Source organism: Equus asinus, chromosome 1 (genome assembly GCF_041296235.1).
Source record: "Equus asinus isolate D_3611 breed Donkey chromosome 1, EquAss-T2T_v2, whole genome shotgun sequence".
NCBI lineage: Eukaryota > Metazoa > Chordata > Mammalia > Perissodactyla > Equidae > Equus > Equus asinus.
In genome coordinates this window covers 134,670,954-134,687,679 of record NC_091790.1, presented here as the reverse complement: position 1 = coordinate 134,687,679, position 16,726 = coordinate 134,670,954, and the positions used below count along the sequence as shown (strand labels likewise).

Sequence of the window (16,726 nt, the reverse complement as noted above, 5' to 3'; positions counted from 1 at the left end):
GTTGGTTCCCAGATTATCTGTTACTCTAAACTGGCTTTTGCTCTTGATATCCTAGTCTCATTGATTTAAAATATTTCCACTATAAGCAAAGAGTTGCTATTTTCAGGATAGAACTAGGTCGAGAGGCAGAAAATTTCAGATGATAATTTATCAAATAGTTGCCAGAATTTGTTCATAGAATCTACGGACTGCATACACATCTGGATATATTTATAGGAAAATTAATACCAAATAACTAGGAGAACTAGAATAAAACTGTTATTAAATTCTCTAGTTACTAAAGTTACTTTTCTTCTAAGTTACATTTTCTTACACTGAATATAAAATGATTGGAAATAAGTACACTGTCAAATATAAACAGTCAAAATGTTAACATGCAGGTTAATAAAGGGCATATGCTTAAACCCTGTGGGGCTAAATCAATTCAAGATGACCTTTAAAACAACAGCAGATAGAAAATATGTGTCTCAATATTACCACAAAGCAGAGAAATAAAGTCTTCCATGTGGTACAACTTTTAAATGGGTAGCAGACCACATAGTCCAGGTTAGCGTTGCTTTTCATGGAATTTCTCTTTCACTGCTCAGCGCAATCAAGCTCAGATAACCAACATAATAAAAACAAAAGTATTCTTAATGGTGGCTGCCATTTATGGATAGTTGAACATGTGTTTAGCACTTTCCTAGGCATTTTTTCACACTCATATTTTTTATAGTCCAATAATGGAATTCTGTTCCCACCTAATGTTCCATAGCAATGGAAGCTAAGTGGGAGCTGGAGAAGGTAGTGGATTGCTTAATTAGCAGGTCGAGTCGATTCAAACCCATCAAGAGTTGTAACTGTAACGTGGTTTATATTTGCCATGCTCACATCATTTCTAAAGGCTTTTACCCACAGATTCCTGAGCTTCTGCAACAAAATGCAGTAAGTGCAGTGACTGTCAGAGGCAGCCAGACGACTGCGAAGGAAAGTTGCCTCTGCCAGTGGGTATTTTTTCAAAAGTCTTCAAGCTACAAAACATCCAATTAGCCAATAAACATGTTTCCTCAATGACCATCAATTCTCCCCCTCCCCATCGTCAAGAGCTCTTTAATACTGATTTAAAATTGTTATGGGGGCAGGTAGGATTGGGCGTGAGGAAGAGAAAAGGAGGTAATGAACTTGGGTACAGGAAGAGACAGGGAGATGAGCAAAGGAAAATATGACTCCAAAGATCCAACTTAAGAGTGCTTCTCTCCAACTTCACACAGGAAGTTCTCAAAGATGAGTTTGGTGTTTGGCTCCTACAATGGCTGTTTCTCAAAAACTGATCAATGGATTGTTTTAAAATGTCTCTACTTGGCAAAGAAAAATTTGTCTGCAGGAAAAGGAGGCATTCTCAAAATTCTCTACAGTTTTTTTTTTTTTTTCCTTTCCTTTAAGAGGGGCCAGGGCCATCCAAATTATTCCTTCCCCTGTCTAAGACTCTTTCACTACTATAAACTTTTCATTAATGTTTTTTTAAAATATCAAATGCAAAGTTTGAGATAGGTAGACTTTATGGGAAAAAATGCTCTTAGATTGAATGTACAGTTTATATATAATCACAGTGAAAAACACATTGGTATCAATTTTATATAGCTTTGATAAAATAGAACAGTGCAAGATTGAGACTAGATCTGAGTTTTAGTCCTGCCTCTGTTACAAGTGTGATACACTGCATTATGTGTGCAGTCCCTCCAGCTCCAAGAAGCCAGAAACCATACTTGAAGTGTGGTCTTACTATTTTGAAGAACTATAAATATTCATAGCTGTACCTTGTTTTTGCAATAGATTGTTGATCACATTTAAATTTAATATATATAAACCTAAATATAAGGAATTCACCAATATAAGATGATCTCATTTCACATCTCCCAAATCGACTAACTTTAATTTTGATGAAATAATCAAATATTTATTTGTGATATTTACTCTATACACAAATATTTAAATTATATATAAATTTTCTTTTTCTGTTTTATCTCCCCAAACCCCCCCCCCCCCCCCCCCCCCCCACCGTACACAGCTGTATATCTCAGTTGCAGGTCCTTCTAGTTGTGGGATATGGGATGCTGCCTCAACGTGGCCTGACGAGCGGTGCCATGTCCGCGCCCAGGATCCGAACCCTGGGCCGCTGCAGCGGGGCCGGCGAACTTAACCACTGGGCCACGGAGCTGGCCCCTATATAAAATTTTAATTTAGAAAGTTTGCTATTTCCTCACTTGCATTTCAAGAACCACTTTTATTCCAACTCTCCATATGCATTTTCAACATCAGAGTCTTTGCCATTACTGGAACCACTTTTTGAGTCCATCTAAGTTGTCTGAGATATGACACTTCCAGGATACCTTATTTGTAAGTTTTATTCCAAGCCATTAAGTGCACCTTATCAGAATGTTAGAATGATTGTGGTTGTTGTGTGCAATCTCCCATTATGATGGTGGATTTTTAAATCTTTCCTTGTAATTCCATCAATTTTTGTCTTATGCATTGTAAAGATGGGTAATTAAATGCAAAACAGTCTAGCACCGTTATCTCTTTCTACTAAATTGTCTTTAATCCTTCTGTAGTGACCCTTTTTATCTTTAATAAAGCTTTCTGGGCTAAAGTTCATTTTTTTCCTCATATTAATTTAATGACCTCAGCTTTCTTTTGTTCAATATTTGCCTGGCATACCTTTTGTCACCCTCTTACTTTTAACATTTCATATCCATAATTTTACAGTGTCTTTTTCACAAATATTATATAGCTGGGCTTAATGTTTATCCAATTAAACAATCCCATCTTCTAAGGAAAAAATTTAGTCCATTTAGATTTTGTGATTACTGATAATATTTGGAATTACTGCTACCATCTTAATCTTGCATTCTTTTGTCCTGATGTATCTTTTTTTCTCCTTTTCCTGCCTTCACTGGCATTGAGTTTTAAAATTCAACATTTTCCAACTTCTGTTTTATAAGTTATACATTCTTTTTCCATGAGTTTAGTGATTACTCTTAACTTTTCTTTTTTGCATTTCAATATTTATTTAGATGTTGAAACTCTTGCACTAAGTTTTTACAAGCTAGTGGATGCTGACAAATTATTTCTCCCAAAGAACTATAATCATACATTCCAGATAGTATATATATATGCATATACAGCATATATATATATGTATGATTGAATTAACATTAATACACAGCATCATTTTATCAATTACATAATAACACAAATTATCAAGTATACAAATATTAAGTTACATAGTTCAACTGGAATATAAAATATTAGATATCTGCTCAATGCATCAGCAGAAATTAACTCCTCCTTTTGCAAGAAAGATTGAGAGAAAAGGAAAAAATTCACACAGCAATAGTTGGCAAACAACTTCCAATAAAAATGGGAAAAATTACAGGATTTTCAGAAATTTTACAATTAAGAATTATTTTAGCTACAACAACAGAGCATAATCTACCTTTAAAAAATGTGTGCTAAACTGAAGGGCATATACCAGATGTCCTGCACAAGACAAGCACACCATTTTACCAAAAATAGCTCACTCTCACTCTTTTTTCAGGCCTTCTCTTTTAAGTTGCACCCCAAAGTGCAAACATTAAACTAATTTTAAGACATTTTTGTCTGGAGACATTAAAGATATGTGCTTCTGTGGACTTTGATGATGTGTACTTTACATGAACTTTTCAACCAGAGGTTTGTGATTTTCAAAACCGAGGATTTCATAACAGCACAAAATGAGATTGACAGAATAAAGACATTAAAAAATCATTATAAGACTTGGTCAAAAGCCAACAAAATCAGTGGTCACACAAACCTGATGTATACTGTTTTAAATATGGGAGATATAAACATAAAGTAGCAGGCAAATAGCCATTTAGGCTCTACCATCAATTCTTGAAATGACTGAAGGGATAAACCACAGAAAATCTAGACTGGGATAGTTTCTGGGATTTTAATTCTGTACGATATTAAAAATATACAGGTATTGTACTGGGTATTTTGGCACCTAGTTCTTTAAATTTCTTATATATTGATAAGATTCTGGCACAGAATAGATTTGAAAAAGACATAACTCAATACTGCACGGTTTCAGGAAAGGTCAATTGATAAAAATGATAAGCATGTTTTAAATGCTGAACAGTAAGAATCTTTTGCTCAGTTTCTAAACAGGCTGATTATAATCCAAACACAGAGGCTGCAATTCTGCCAAGCTTTAGGCCTGATAAAACTGCTTATCAATACTCCTATGAAAGCGTCATTAGATTTATCATTTACCAAGCCTACACATTGGCTAAAATGTACAACAAACTGGGTCGTGTCTTACGTTCCATTTCCAAGGCAATAGTATCAAGCAGCCCAGTTTTATTGACAGCAACAGTAGTTTCCATGACTACTGGTATCTATGCAGTGCAGCTGGATTTTAGGACAATACTCCAAATACGAAAGTTGCCTGCTTTTAAAAGTTCTACTCCACTTTTGTCTTACGAACTTTACTGCATCTTCATATGTCATTCCACCTTCAATTAATGCTAGGGCAACAAGCATTAGAGCTCTCCTAAGTCCCGCAATATGTGACTGATACAATGCCAGGTTCTTAAGAAACTTCATTTTCACAAGACATAACCAGTCATCAACAGTCTGGTTGGACGGCAGTGCCAACCCAGAAGCTGGACACCTTTTTTTTCCAAAAGATCAGTATTGTAAGTTGCTTCACATATTCTTACTATTGTGGTAATGCCACACTTTGTAAGTTCCTCTATAAATCTGTTTAAGGTTGCAATGATTGCACCGTCCTGTGTATGACTTCACAAGAGCTGGTCGGCTCATTCAAGTCACATTAATTTAGTTTAAAAACCACTGAATAGGATTATGAAAGAATTAAAAAATTTGAATACAGAATACAGAAGTGATGTAAAGAATGATATAAAGAAACTCAAGTCTACTTTAATATACTTCACTTGAAACTGTCAGTGCTTTGAGTATGAGGTTGGGAGTAACCGAAAGTGAAATGAACCTCTAGCAAGCACCGCTGATTCTTTAAGCCAGTAATGAGGCAAAAGAAAGGAAGTTTCCAGGGCCGGGCCGGTGGCACAGCGGTTAAGTTCGCACGTTCCGCTTCTCGGCGGCCCGGGGTTCGCTGGTTCGGATCCCGGGTGCGGACATGGCACTGCTTGGCAGCCATGCTGTGGTAGGTGTCCCACGTATAAACTGGAGGAAGATGGGCACGGATCTTAGCTCAGAGCCAGGCTTCCTCAGCAAAAAGAGGAGGACTGGCAGTAGTTAGCTGAGGGCTAATCTTCCTCAAAAAAAAAAAAAAAGAAAAAAAAAAAAAAAGGAAGTTTCCCCTGGTTTAGCCCATCTGGGTCAGAATTCTTGTAAAATGCTTTCCTGATTTCAATTCAATCCTCCTGAATCCTACAACCCCTTTTATGGAGCTTCTTGGCGGAAAAGTAACAAAATTCTGTAGTTCACTTGTCTTGCTGTATAGACTTGTCTGTACAGAGGTCACGCTGTGTTCCTGGCAATAATCTCCACTGCTCTTCAGAAACTTAATAAATATGTGACCAAGAACACCACAGAACTGCCCAATCTGTGGCCAGTGGTGTCCTTGTTGGGGGTAAGTTGGTCGAGTATTTTTTTACCATCAAGGATATCAGACGAAACTTCCACCCCTTATACGTTTACCTTCGGTTCTCCACGTGGATGGCTCCTTTACTACCTAACTTTTAACTACTTACAGTCTAGAGTTAAACTTGATCTTTACTCTCCTGCCAAACTATATAAGAACATCAGAACACTTTAATTCTGATGACACTAGCCCCATCTCTCATGTTCTTATTGTCTGATATTTTATTTCCATTTTCTATGCTTTTAAGGACACACATTAAACACTGCCATTGTATTATTATTTAGATTTACCCATGCTTATCACTTATTTAATCACCTTTATTCTCATGTTTCAGACATCTCTCCTCAGATTATTTTTTAGTATCTGAAATACAAACTTTTGAAGTTCTTTCCATGAAGTAAGAAGATCAAATTGAAAGTGGAGGACGAAAATGATGGTGCAAAAAAGAGGTAGAACAGGGCTCTGGCAAGGCAAAAAGGGCTACTTCCTGTGAGGCATGGTTCCTGGCATGGTGTGGGGAAACATGTGTTGAATGACTGAGTGTCTGCTTGAGGACTGAGGATATCAATGGTTATACCTACAGAGGTTTTACCTTACCTGAGAGACATGAATTTAAAAAGTAAATAATCATTTTTGAGCAAAACATCTTTAGGGTAAGTCCTGGTCCTTAAGGAATATCTTCAAAGTATACATCCCCCAGAGGATGTCACCCTTCTTTGATTTTGGGAAGTGGGAAGGAAATTGGTCCTTGTCTTTTTAAAGCTACATTATAAACTGGGACCGCAAGTTTTTTGTTTCTTACACTGTAGATCCAAAAGACTTTGTCTAAAAATGATGATACCTCTACTCACAGAACAAGACAAGTTACATTTTCTTTCCCCAAGAGTTGACTTCTAAATGTCTTTATAAAAATCTTCACTGGGATTTATTAGTTTTATATCATGAAAGCTGGACATAAAAAGTAGAGTAGTAGGTTCAACTTACTTATTAGAGCTTTCAATGGAGATACTGAATTCCATATGAAAGCCTACAAAGAAATAAAAGGGAACAAAAAGTTCTAGAATATTCCTTACTTGCATTCTATGATGGGAGAGGACTACATACATTGTGGGCCTCTGTGTGGAGTATAATAGTGTGCTTTGTCTTACAGAGTTGGAAATAGAGCGTCCTGGAGTGAGTGATGTGGAGGGTCTCTACATTCACACTTCACTCACTGCCACACTCTTCACAGAGGAAAGCCAGAGGGCCCAGATCCTTTCATTTGACAGTGCACACATTGTCTCTGTGGCAAATATGCCAACTTGGGCACCAGCCATCAGATTATACAACAATTGACCTCTTGAGAACGGTTGAAAAGAAGGCCACCCACCCATAAAGACAAATCTGACTGTTTGCTCAACTATAACTGAACAGAACTGTCAGATGCACCGCTCTCTCTGGTCTATACATCAAAAGGAAAATGCTCATTTAATCACCTTCTTATCAAAGCTTTTGACTTAGAGGGAGGACTGTGGCATAAAACTGCCCTGATTTTTCAAAAAGCGACTGATTTTTAGAAAATAGGCTCAAATTTATTCATTTGCAAAGAGGGGTCAGTAATTGGTCAAGTAGAACATAAGGGGAATCCCTGCCATTGGAATAAACTCTTGGGGAAAATAAAAACCAATATAAGGAAAGATTTAGGTCTGTGCTGTGAACTTCTCAACTCCAGGTGTTGGGCTGTGCAATGAAGTGAGAGGCAAGACTCTCAGTTACACTAACAATGAAGACATGGAGTTGTTTAATGCTGAGATGTCCTTTGTCAATGTGCTGCTATAAGAAAAAATTAATGAGATTCCTCCCTTCAAGGTAAACAGATAACATTTTATATTAGTTTCCATAAATAGGTTGTGTTCTCTTGTGCATAGAAAATTGTTCAATTCTCATTCATTTATTCTAGCGCAACTGTTTAATAACATAGCCTCCCTGGCAGACACTCATTCCCATAATGGTCAGCTCTCTTGACTGTCAGAATGCTATATAATGATAACGCTATTTGTAGGGAGCTCTACAGTTTACAAAGTGCTTTCACATGTGTTATTTTATTTGATCCAGATAATCAAAGGGTCATACTTACAAAATGGAGAGTATCCAGATTTCTGACTCTTAAATCTTAGTGTCTGTGACATGTCATGCCAAAGATTTATTGCTTATATATATATGTGTGTGTATATATATATACGCACCAAGCTGTTACCCAGTTGGTCAATGTTATTGAGTTATTTTAAAGTTTTCCTTAAGGACACCTTATACTTTTCTATATTTCTCTCTTACTTTAATTCTGAACTCTACTGCTGAAGTGACTATTCTTTCTATATCCTTGTTAATACCTCCACTGCCCTACATCAAATAAAGACAACGGGGAGAGTCCAGCCTTAACATGGACAAGATGAACAATCCCCAAAGCTGGTCATATTAATCCACACTGCTGGGACTTTCCTTCAGATCTAACCCTTACTCAACACATAGTTGCCCTTGCAGTAAACTCTACCTAGTGAGAAAGTACAGAAAGCGCTGAAGAGCCCTCAGCAGGATGTGAATGAATCAAGTTTTTGAAAATGTTAGCACCGACACTCTTAAGAGTATTATAAACTGCCAAAAAGTGAGTCAAAAAAGGAAAATATTAAATCTTTGCTTTGGGTTTCAGAGCTTACCTAGATAATATTTACCCCCAAATTTTCTAGCTTTGATTATATTTATTACTATTTTCTGCCTTCCCTGGAAAAAGAGGAGTCTTTGGACATTTAAGTTCACTATGAAATCAAAATGAGTGGTCTGGCTTAAAAAAAATGGGTTAATTTATGACATAATTATACTAGCCTTTCCCATGTAGTAATGTGAATCTATAGATTTTTATATTTATATTTCATAAATTCAGTGATGCAGATATTACCATAAAATATTTATGGAGAAGGCTAATATAAGTGAATTTCACGTTATATTCTTTTAAACAAAAGCCCCTGTGTACTTGAACTTAGTTTTATTTAATGACCACAAAGGTAGGTCATGCTTCCATTCAACCTGCTTATGGGAGAGACTCGGTTAACTACTTCACTGCAATGTTTCTGCAGATTCTACTTTAACTTCCTCTCCAGTTCTTCCCCAGTACCTAGTAGCAGTGACTTTTTTGAGCTGTAAAGTTTAATTTTTTAATAGCTTATATAAAATCTATAACCCATATGCACTTCTAAGTAACTTATTAACCACACGTAACTTCTAAATCTATATGCCCAAAAAATATAATTAAAACAAATTACTCTAAGATTTGTTAGAGCTTGCCAAAAACTGACATTTTTCTTGTATAAGATAGTACAAACCTGTCAGGAGTTATATTTGTACCTCACTTATGTTTTAGAAAAGATTCATAGATTTAATGGACTAGTGATTACATGATTCTATAATTTTTGTTCAGTATTTTACTTTAATAACGTGGCTACCAGCAGAAGAGGTACAAATAGTTACTTTTCAATCCTCTGACTGAAGGACAGGATAGAAGAGGATACAGTTTACTTCAGTAAAAGAAACAAAAATATATTAATCATTAACCCTTGTAATGAGAAAGAGAAAACTGACAGAATACTTAGGAAAATTCTAGACTCACAAGTCAGTGTAGAATATCCTCAAAACTCAAAGGATGTGCATTCAGCGGAATTTATTTCCATCTTCGCAGTTATTTGTCTATAGTTACATCCAATCATAAACTAGACCTGCATACCCACATGACCTCCTCCCACATGGGACTCCATTGTCACCTGAAGGACATCACACCATGTGTAACCTTTCTGACTTCTGGATATAGACCAGGATAAAATGTATAGCCCTCTCCAACTTCACAGGACTGCTGTAAAGATTGACCTTTTCTTACCATAACTTGCTTAAATTGATTATAGGCATCTTATTATTTCACAAGTTTTCAAAACGTTTTTAGGAAATCAAGAATGAAACAAAGTAAACTGTTAGTGAATGTTTTGCCCTGTGATGTTTTTGATATCTATCCTATTTAGAGAATCATGCTTTAGAGAAATATTATCCAGTTTTCCAGAACTCAAAGTGGTTGCTTACAGCAGTTTTTCATCTGAAAAAGACAACTCTCATTTTTGATGATAAAAGATTGCATCAAGAGTTTAAACTTAAATCTTCATTTATCCCCCCAAAAATCAATACATATTAAACTTTAGCAATGGCTTATGTTTTACATTTCAGATGGATCAGTTATAAATATTTAGTCCAAATTACATGGACACTGAAAAATATGTTCACTATAAAAGGCTCCCGCAGAACAGTTTAACTTATTGGCGCATCTGTATTATGGTAAATTGAGTTAATGGAAAATGGAACTTCACAGCCTTTCATTCTTCTAAAAAACCTATAGAAGTTACAAATCTCATCATCAGAGGCTGTCTGGAGGCTGATAGCTGCCTCACCAGAATAGAACAGTGGTCCTTCAACTGTAAACAGTGCTAAAAATAACTCCTGAAAGGCATCATTTTGTGTGATATTATTTCACCAAAAGAGAAGAAAAAAATATACCTTTAATCCTGAACAAAACCTCTTCAAAGTTTATGTTCTCAATAAACCTTTCACTGAGAACTGAAAATATAACTTAGTAATGCAATAAATGCCCTAACAAATATATCAGATTTTTCACTTAATGCTTTTTACAGGCTTAAACCAAATGGAGTAAAAGGAAATCACCTTTTACAGTCTGACTCCTACAGGAAGAATGCCTTGCTGCTACGCTTTTTAAAGAAGGCATGGTGAATTTATATCAGCTTTGGTGAATCTTGGGGCATGATAAAAGGAAGAAAAATACCAGTGCAGTTAACATTCCACAGAACTCTCCCTTCACATGTTTATTTCCTTAGAGACAGGACATGATCCAAGATAATAAGAAAATGTAAAAAAGAAAGTTTTTTTAACGGAAAAGATATACAGTTAGCACCCTATGCTGATACAGAAGAGAGAATATTTCCGTACTCCTTAAAAAAAAGACAATTATTGTCTTGTAGGTTATAGTTATTAAATGGTTAGGATCGGAGAAGACTACCAAAAACAGTTCTCCCATTTAAATCAATATGAAAGAAAACTCAGTTAGGTCAGAGCTCATGGGTTATTGAAGTTTACTTCGAGGCAAATGAAGAATATATCTGCTAGGGACTTTAATTTCAGCTTCTTTATCTTATGACATTGTATCTGGAATTTGAAAATATAAGATTTCATTATGATGTAAAGAAGAACTGGCCTGTATGCTTATGTCTAAAACAAGAATTGTATGGAGACTCTTAAATAGTTGAGTGTCCTCTACAAGGGCCCGATGATCTTTAGGAAGAAAAGTCAAAATACCTTTTATTGCTTATTGCTCCTACAAGGAGCCTCATGTCTGTCTTCCCTGTTGCATGGTGTCTCCTAGATTGCACACTGAACCAATGACCTGTTGAACTATCCGATCTCCCCTGATTATTACAAAAGACATGACCAGCCAGCAAATGACACCCTTGTTCTCACTACTGTTGGAAGGTACACAAAGGAGACGAAGCATTTACTGGGCATTTACTATGTGATAGAGACTTTTCACATGTTATCACCCTATTCTACATGCCCAGATCTAAGATGATCATCATTATCCATCCTTACAGACAAGGGAACTGAGGCTCAGAAAGGAGGAGCCAGACAGCTGAGATCACACAGCTAGTGAGGGGCAGAGCACGTATATGCCTCAAATGCTCATGCTCTCTTCTCTACATCATCCCTCTAAACACTCTTTTTATATCATATTTTTTCTCACTATAAAAGACACCATCACCCTAGAGAATTAAAAAAAAAATCTTAAACATACAAAAGAAAATAAGAACATCTCATAAGTCTGTAACCCAGAGATAATGACTTTTTAATCAATTTGATATGTTTACTCTTGTGTCTATAGGTCTGAGCAAATATATCGTTCTATTTCTTTGTAATTTTTATCACCGCATGCGTTTTTTCACAGGATAAAATTTCCTTTCAAAATATGAATTTTAAAAGCTCTCTTTAAACTCCTGAAAGTCATACTCAAGTCCATAGTGAGGTCATTTTAGCTTTTTGCTTTCCCTCTAGTGAACAAAAACATTTTCTACAACCAACATATTCAGACATCCATAAATACTGCATCCTATTGAAAGCGTGTGCTTTTTTTTTCACTTGTGGTATTTACTTTGATTCTCACTTTCCTACTCAATATTCCCTTAATAGTGTAGTTAGTTTTACAAAATCTCCTCCATATGCAAAAACATGACTATCGGCATTTTATATTCCACTAAGTCCTAGTAATGTCCTCAGCTTTGTGACTATCATATGGTGGAATGCCACAACCAAAAAAATTTGTTTTTCACTTTTCTACACAGCTTTCCTTTTAATATACTTGTATTCATAAACTTTGCTGCACCAAGAACTTCCATTAAAAGAGGAGAAAATAAGACTTCAAGGATAGGGGAAAAACAGTTGATATTTATTGCATACGCATGAGGATAGCTATAGTGGAAGTCAAATGGAAACTTCTGTATTTTCTTTTCTTTTCTTTTTTAAAAACAACAATATTTATTACACACAGTTTCTGAGGGTCAGGAATCCTGGAGCAGCTTAACTTGGTTATTCTGGCCCAGGTTCTCTCACAAAGTTGCAGTCAAATTGATGTCCAAGGCTACCATTTTCTGAAGCTTGACTGGGCCTGGTGAATCCACTCCCAAGGTGGCTCACTCACATGGCTGTTGGCAAGAGGCCTTAGTTCCTCACTAGGTGGCCTTCTCCATACGGCTGTTCACATGACATAGCAGCTGGCATCCCCAGACCCAGTGACCAGAGAGAAAAGGAGCCAGAGCTAAGACAGGAGCTGCCATCTTTCATAACCTAACCTCAGAAGTAATGTGCCATCACTTCTGCCATATGCTGTTAGTCACCAAGACCAACCCTGGTATGATGTGGGAGGGGCTACCCAAGGGCGTGAAGACTCGAACACAGGAATCATTGGGGGCCATCTTGGGAGACTGCTGAATCACGCTGATAATTATAGAAGATATGTGTCATGTTTTTTAATTGTGGTAAAATATATATAACCTAAAATTTGCCATTTTTACCATTTTTAAGTGCACAATTAAGTGGTATTAATTACATTCACAAGAGTGTTCAATCATCACTAATATCTATTTCAAAATACTTTCATCACCCCAAACAGAAACTCTGTACTAATTAAGCAACTTATTTTTCTTATTAAAATAATGTGACAATAATATTAAAGATAATTTTTGGAAAGTAGAAAAGCAATCACCCAAAATTCTACTACCCTAATACAGCTCTTTTTGTCTTGTATATTACATTTTAGTCACAGTTTGCAGATATAAGTATATGCATATAATTTTTTATCCTGCTTTTTTCAGAAAACATAGGAAGCATCCCCTAAGTTTTCAGAGTCTTCATAATACCATCCTAACATTGTTGTGTAATATTCCACTGGGTTCATGAATCATGATTTATTAAACCTTTCCCATTCCTTTAATCTTGGTTAAGTTGGTACCAAGGCTTTTATAAAATTTAATATACAACACAGTAAGGAGAATCTTTGGGCAAGTAGGTTTTTACCCCCTTGATTTATTTCCTTGAGAGAAACACTAGAGTCAAATTACTAGGTCAAAAACATAATTCTCCGGGCCTCCTGTTGGATGTAAAATAAAATTCCAGCTGTAGCCTATGAGACTCTTCCTCACCTGGCCTCTGCCTCTGGTCTCCCACCTCAGCTCCTCTCACTCTCCTCACACTCAAATACTCTTACCACTGAGAACCTTCATTCTTCGACACATATTTCTTTGAGTGCCTACTACGTGATGGGCTCTGTGGTAGGTGCAAAGGACAAAGAAGTAAACAAAACAGTCAAAATCTCAGCCTTTATATGGCTTACAGCGTGCCAACACTATTTCTTTTTTATCACATTGCCCTGTTTCATTGTCTTCACGTACTTATCACTCTTAAATTACTTTGCTTATTTTATTGCTTATTTATTGTCCTCAATACTCTAGAAGACAAGCTTTATGAGAACAGAAACCTCATCAAGCACCCAGAACATTTAGATGATGCCAAATCAAATTTCTTGAATGAGCCATGACTATCTCTACAGCTTTTAACACGTTTCCATAACATTTTTCACGTTGTTTACCAGTCTACAGTGCCATCGGCGTAAATCAATGGGCCTATTTCTCTATAACCTCACCAGCACTGGTGTTTAAGAAGGAGGAGGTTATGGATCTGGGGTAAATGGGTGCTAATGAAGGGTTGTTTGATGGAGAGCATAGAAAACAGTGAAGCTATCTTTTGAGTTTTTAAAATGTTGTATTAAAATGCTATTTATCTGAATTTTTTTTGGCACAGTCTTAAATTATGAACCCAAGGCAGTGCCTTACTTGCCTCACCCTTGTCTCAGCCCTGCTATGTATAAAATGGCGAATGAGGGATATATTTATAGATCTGCTCTTGAGGCTACAATATAATTGAAGACAGGGAAATAAACTTCCTAAAATAAACTTAAATGTTCTTATTGGAAAAATATGGAAAACTACTTGAGAGTTATTTTCAGGATTAAATGAGATAATGCAGACAGAGCATTTGGATGCTGTGGGCACAGCCAGGTGTCCCAGGAGCAAACGCAGCCATTGGTATTTAAAAGCAAACATCACTGCTGCTTCTCCACCACTTCTACACATGTGAAACATTACACCGACCCCACCAAATGCAGTAAAAGGAGTCTTTTAAGACCATAATATTCTTTCCCAATCAGAGTATATCCCTGAAAATCCTTTGGTAGGAAATACCTCATTGGGAGATTTACAACTAATGAAAAAATAGGAGGATTGAGGTGATGATAAATTTATACAAAAAAGGCTTCAGAATTTTTAAATGCTCACTAAAATAAAACAATTGAGTAGAAATATTTTCAATATTATTATACATATCTTAAGATAGGAACATTTTCCTGATAGAAATGCTTCAGGATCTGCCTCTTAATTTTAAGAAGATTTTGTAACTGTGTTTTGCTGTGTTACATACCAAGGTATATGCCCCTCTTTGCCAATCTCCTCTTTATTCTGACCATGTTGGCACTCTCTCTGAACGTCCAATATCTTCCTCATTTTGTGGCTCACCATGATTGGTTCTTGTTCCCTCGGCCTGTCTTATATGTCTTGATTTCCTCCTGCCTAGCAGGCACTAGGGTGCCGACCTCAAGTCCAGGCTTACCAAGACAGCAGCATGAATGCACGTCTTGTACTCGGCCATCCTCATCCCTCCTTTCTTCTTCCCAACTTTTCTGTTCAAATGGTCCCAGTAGAGATGCACAGACATCTGAACCAGGGCCCTCAGAGCTGTAGAATATCAAACTGACATCAACTAGAATTCTGAGCAACTGCAACGTGTGTCTGGAGAGGGATTGCTTTAATTTTCTATATGGCCAGGACTGCTGCCAGAGTTAGTATGGAGAAAACATGTTTTGTTGTGTTTGTTTTGGGTTTGCGGTTCAAGGCCTGGAAAATAATTTATTCTACTCTGTGATGTGATGTATGCTACAAACAGGAGAACCCGCCAGAGGAGAGATTTTTAAATTTTTAGAAAAAAAATTTCATATGTTTCCATCAAAAGACATCATTTCCTCCTACATTAGAGTGTGTAATTTAAAGACTAATTTTTAGTGACAAATCTCCAGGGTGTATTCCAGCTCCAGAAGAGTTAAGAACTAATACCTTACATCCTGTTCCTAGTTCCAAGCCCTTGCCTCTGACCTTTCATTCTCTTACTCTATACCTATACGAACCTGCATAGGATTGCATTGCTATTATCAAATAGCTAAATGTGCTTCTGGAGTTTGCAAATGGCTGTTCCCCACACAGAAAGAGTTGCTAAATTATAGAGACTTCAGTGTAATGATCTCTCACAGATAACTCACATGTCCATTCACAGAAAGCCTACTAGTCTTAGAATGGCCGGGATTTTGTGCATGGAAGCCCAGTCCATTACGAACAAAGCATGGACAAGAAGTTCATGATCCCTCCCTGTTTTGCTCTGTGGTGCCTTGTGGGGTGGGGTGCCTAGGTTATTCCAAAAGGCTGGTCTCTCAAAGGATAATGCAACAACCAACCAGCCCTGCTTTCCCACTCATCGTGTGGAGAAGGTTGTGGATCCGGGGACACGGGTGCTGTAAAGGGTAGTTTGACGGTGAGCACAGGATCGTCTGAGGCTGTCTTTATGAAAAGTGTGCACAACCTCTGAGTTGCGCATTCCTTTATTCCTGCCTTTAACTCCGTATTTGGCTCTTTACAGAAAATGATTCATAATAGAAGGGTGCCATTCCATATCCATGGCTTAAAGAAACCCCAAATTGGCATAATTGCTAGAGCTGTTTATCTTCTTGGGCACTAATTCCATCTTTACAGCTAAAATAAAAGAAAGATAAATGAATAGAATTAAAAAGCTGCATACTTACTACCATCTGGGGTCCAACTACTTATACTTGCCAAGTATATGTAGGTAAGGATGTTTTCAGGTATGTCTCTAACATGAGGCAGAAGCTAGTGGCATGACACAAACCATTAAAAAAAAGGTCTGCTTATGTCTTAAAACCAACAATATCAGCATAAGGTAGAAAACAGAAGAGATGCATTTGCAGATCATATGTAAAAATATGCAAACTGAAAAAAATGATTATTTGGGAACTTACAAGAAAATTTTCAAAAGAATGTTGAGGTCACTTTAGAATGGATGGAACAAGCACAAGCTTTACTTGTAGTTAATGTAAATGGTTGTTTCACATTTATTGTGGGGAGGGTAGGAAGGCAGGAAACATGCTAACTTGTATCAAGCTTCTATGCAACTTGACACATTTTAGCACATTCCTAAGTTTTATTCCTATATTTAGGAAAAACTAGATATCAAGAGGTGATCAAGCTTAGACGGTGAAATGGCCGGTGCCCACGGAATCAGTGCTGCCGAAATGCTGTACTTTGAAACTCTCTTCTGGATACCCAA

The 16,726-nt window shown here is 36.7% G+C and overlaps 1 protein-coding gene across 7 annotated transcripts in view; it reads right to left on the bottom strand.

Moving 5' to 3' along the window:
- Positions 1-16,726, bottom strand: part of CDK14 (cyclin dependent kinase 14) — a 550,632-nt gene that overhangs the window by 85,030 nt on the left and 448,876 nt on the right. The gene's annotated exons all lie outside the window — the stretch shown is intronic.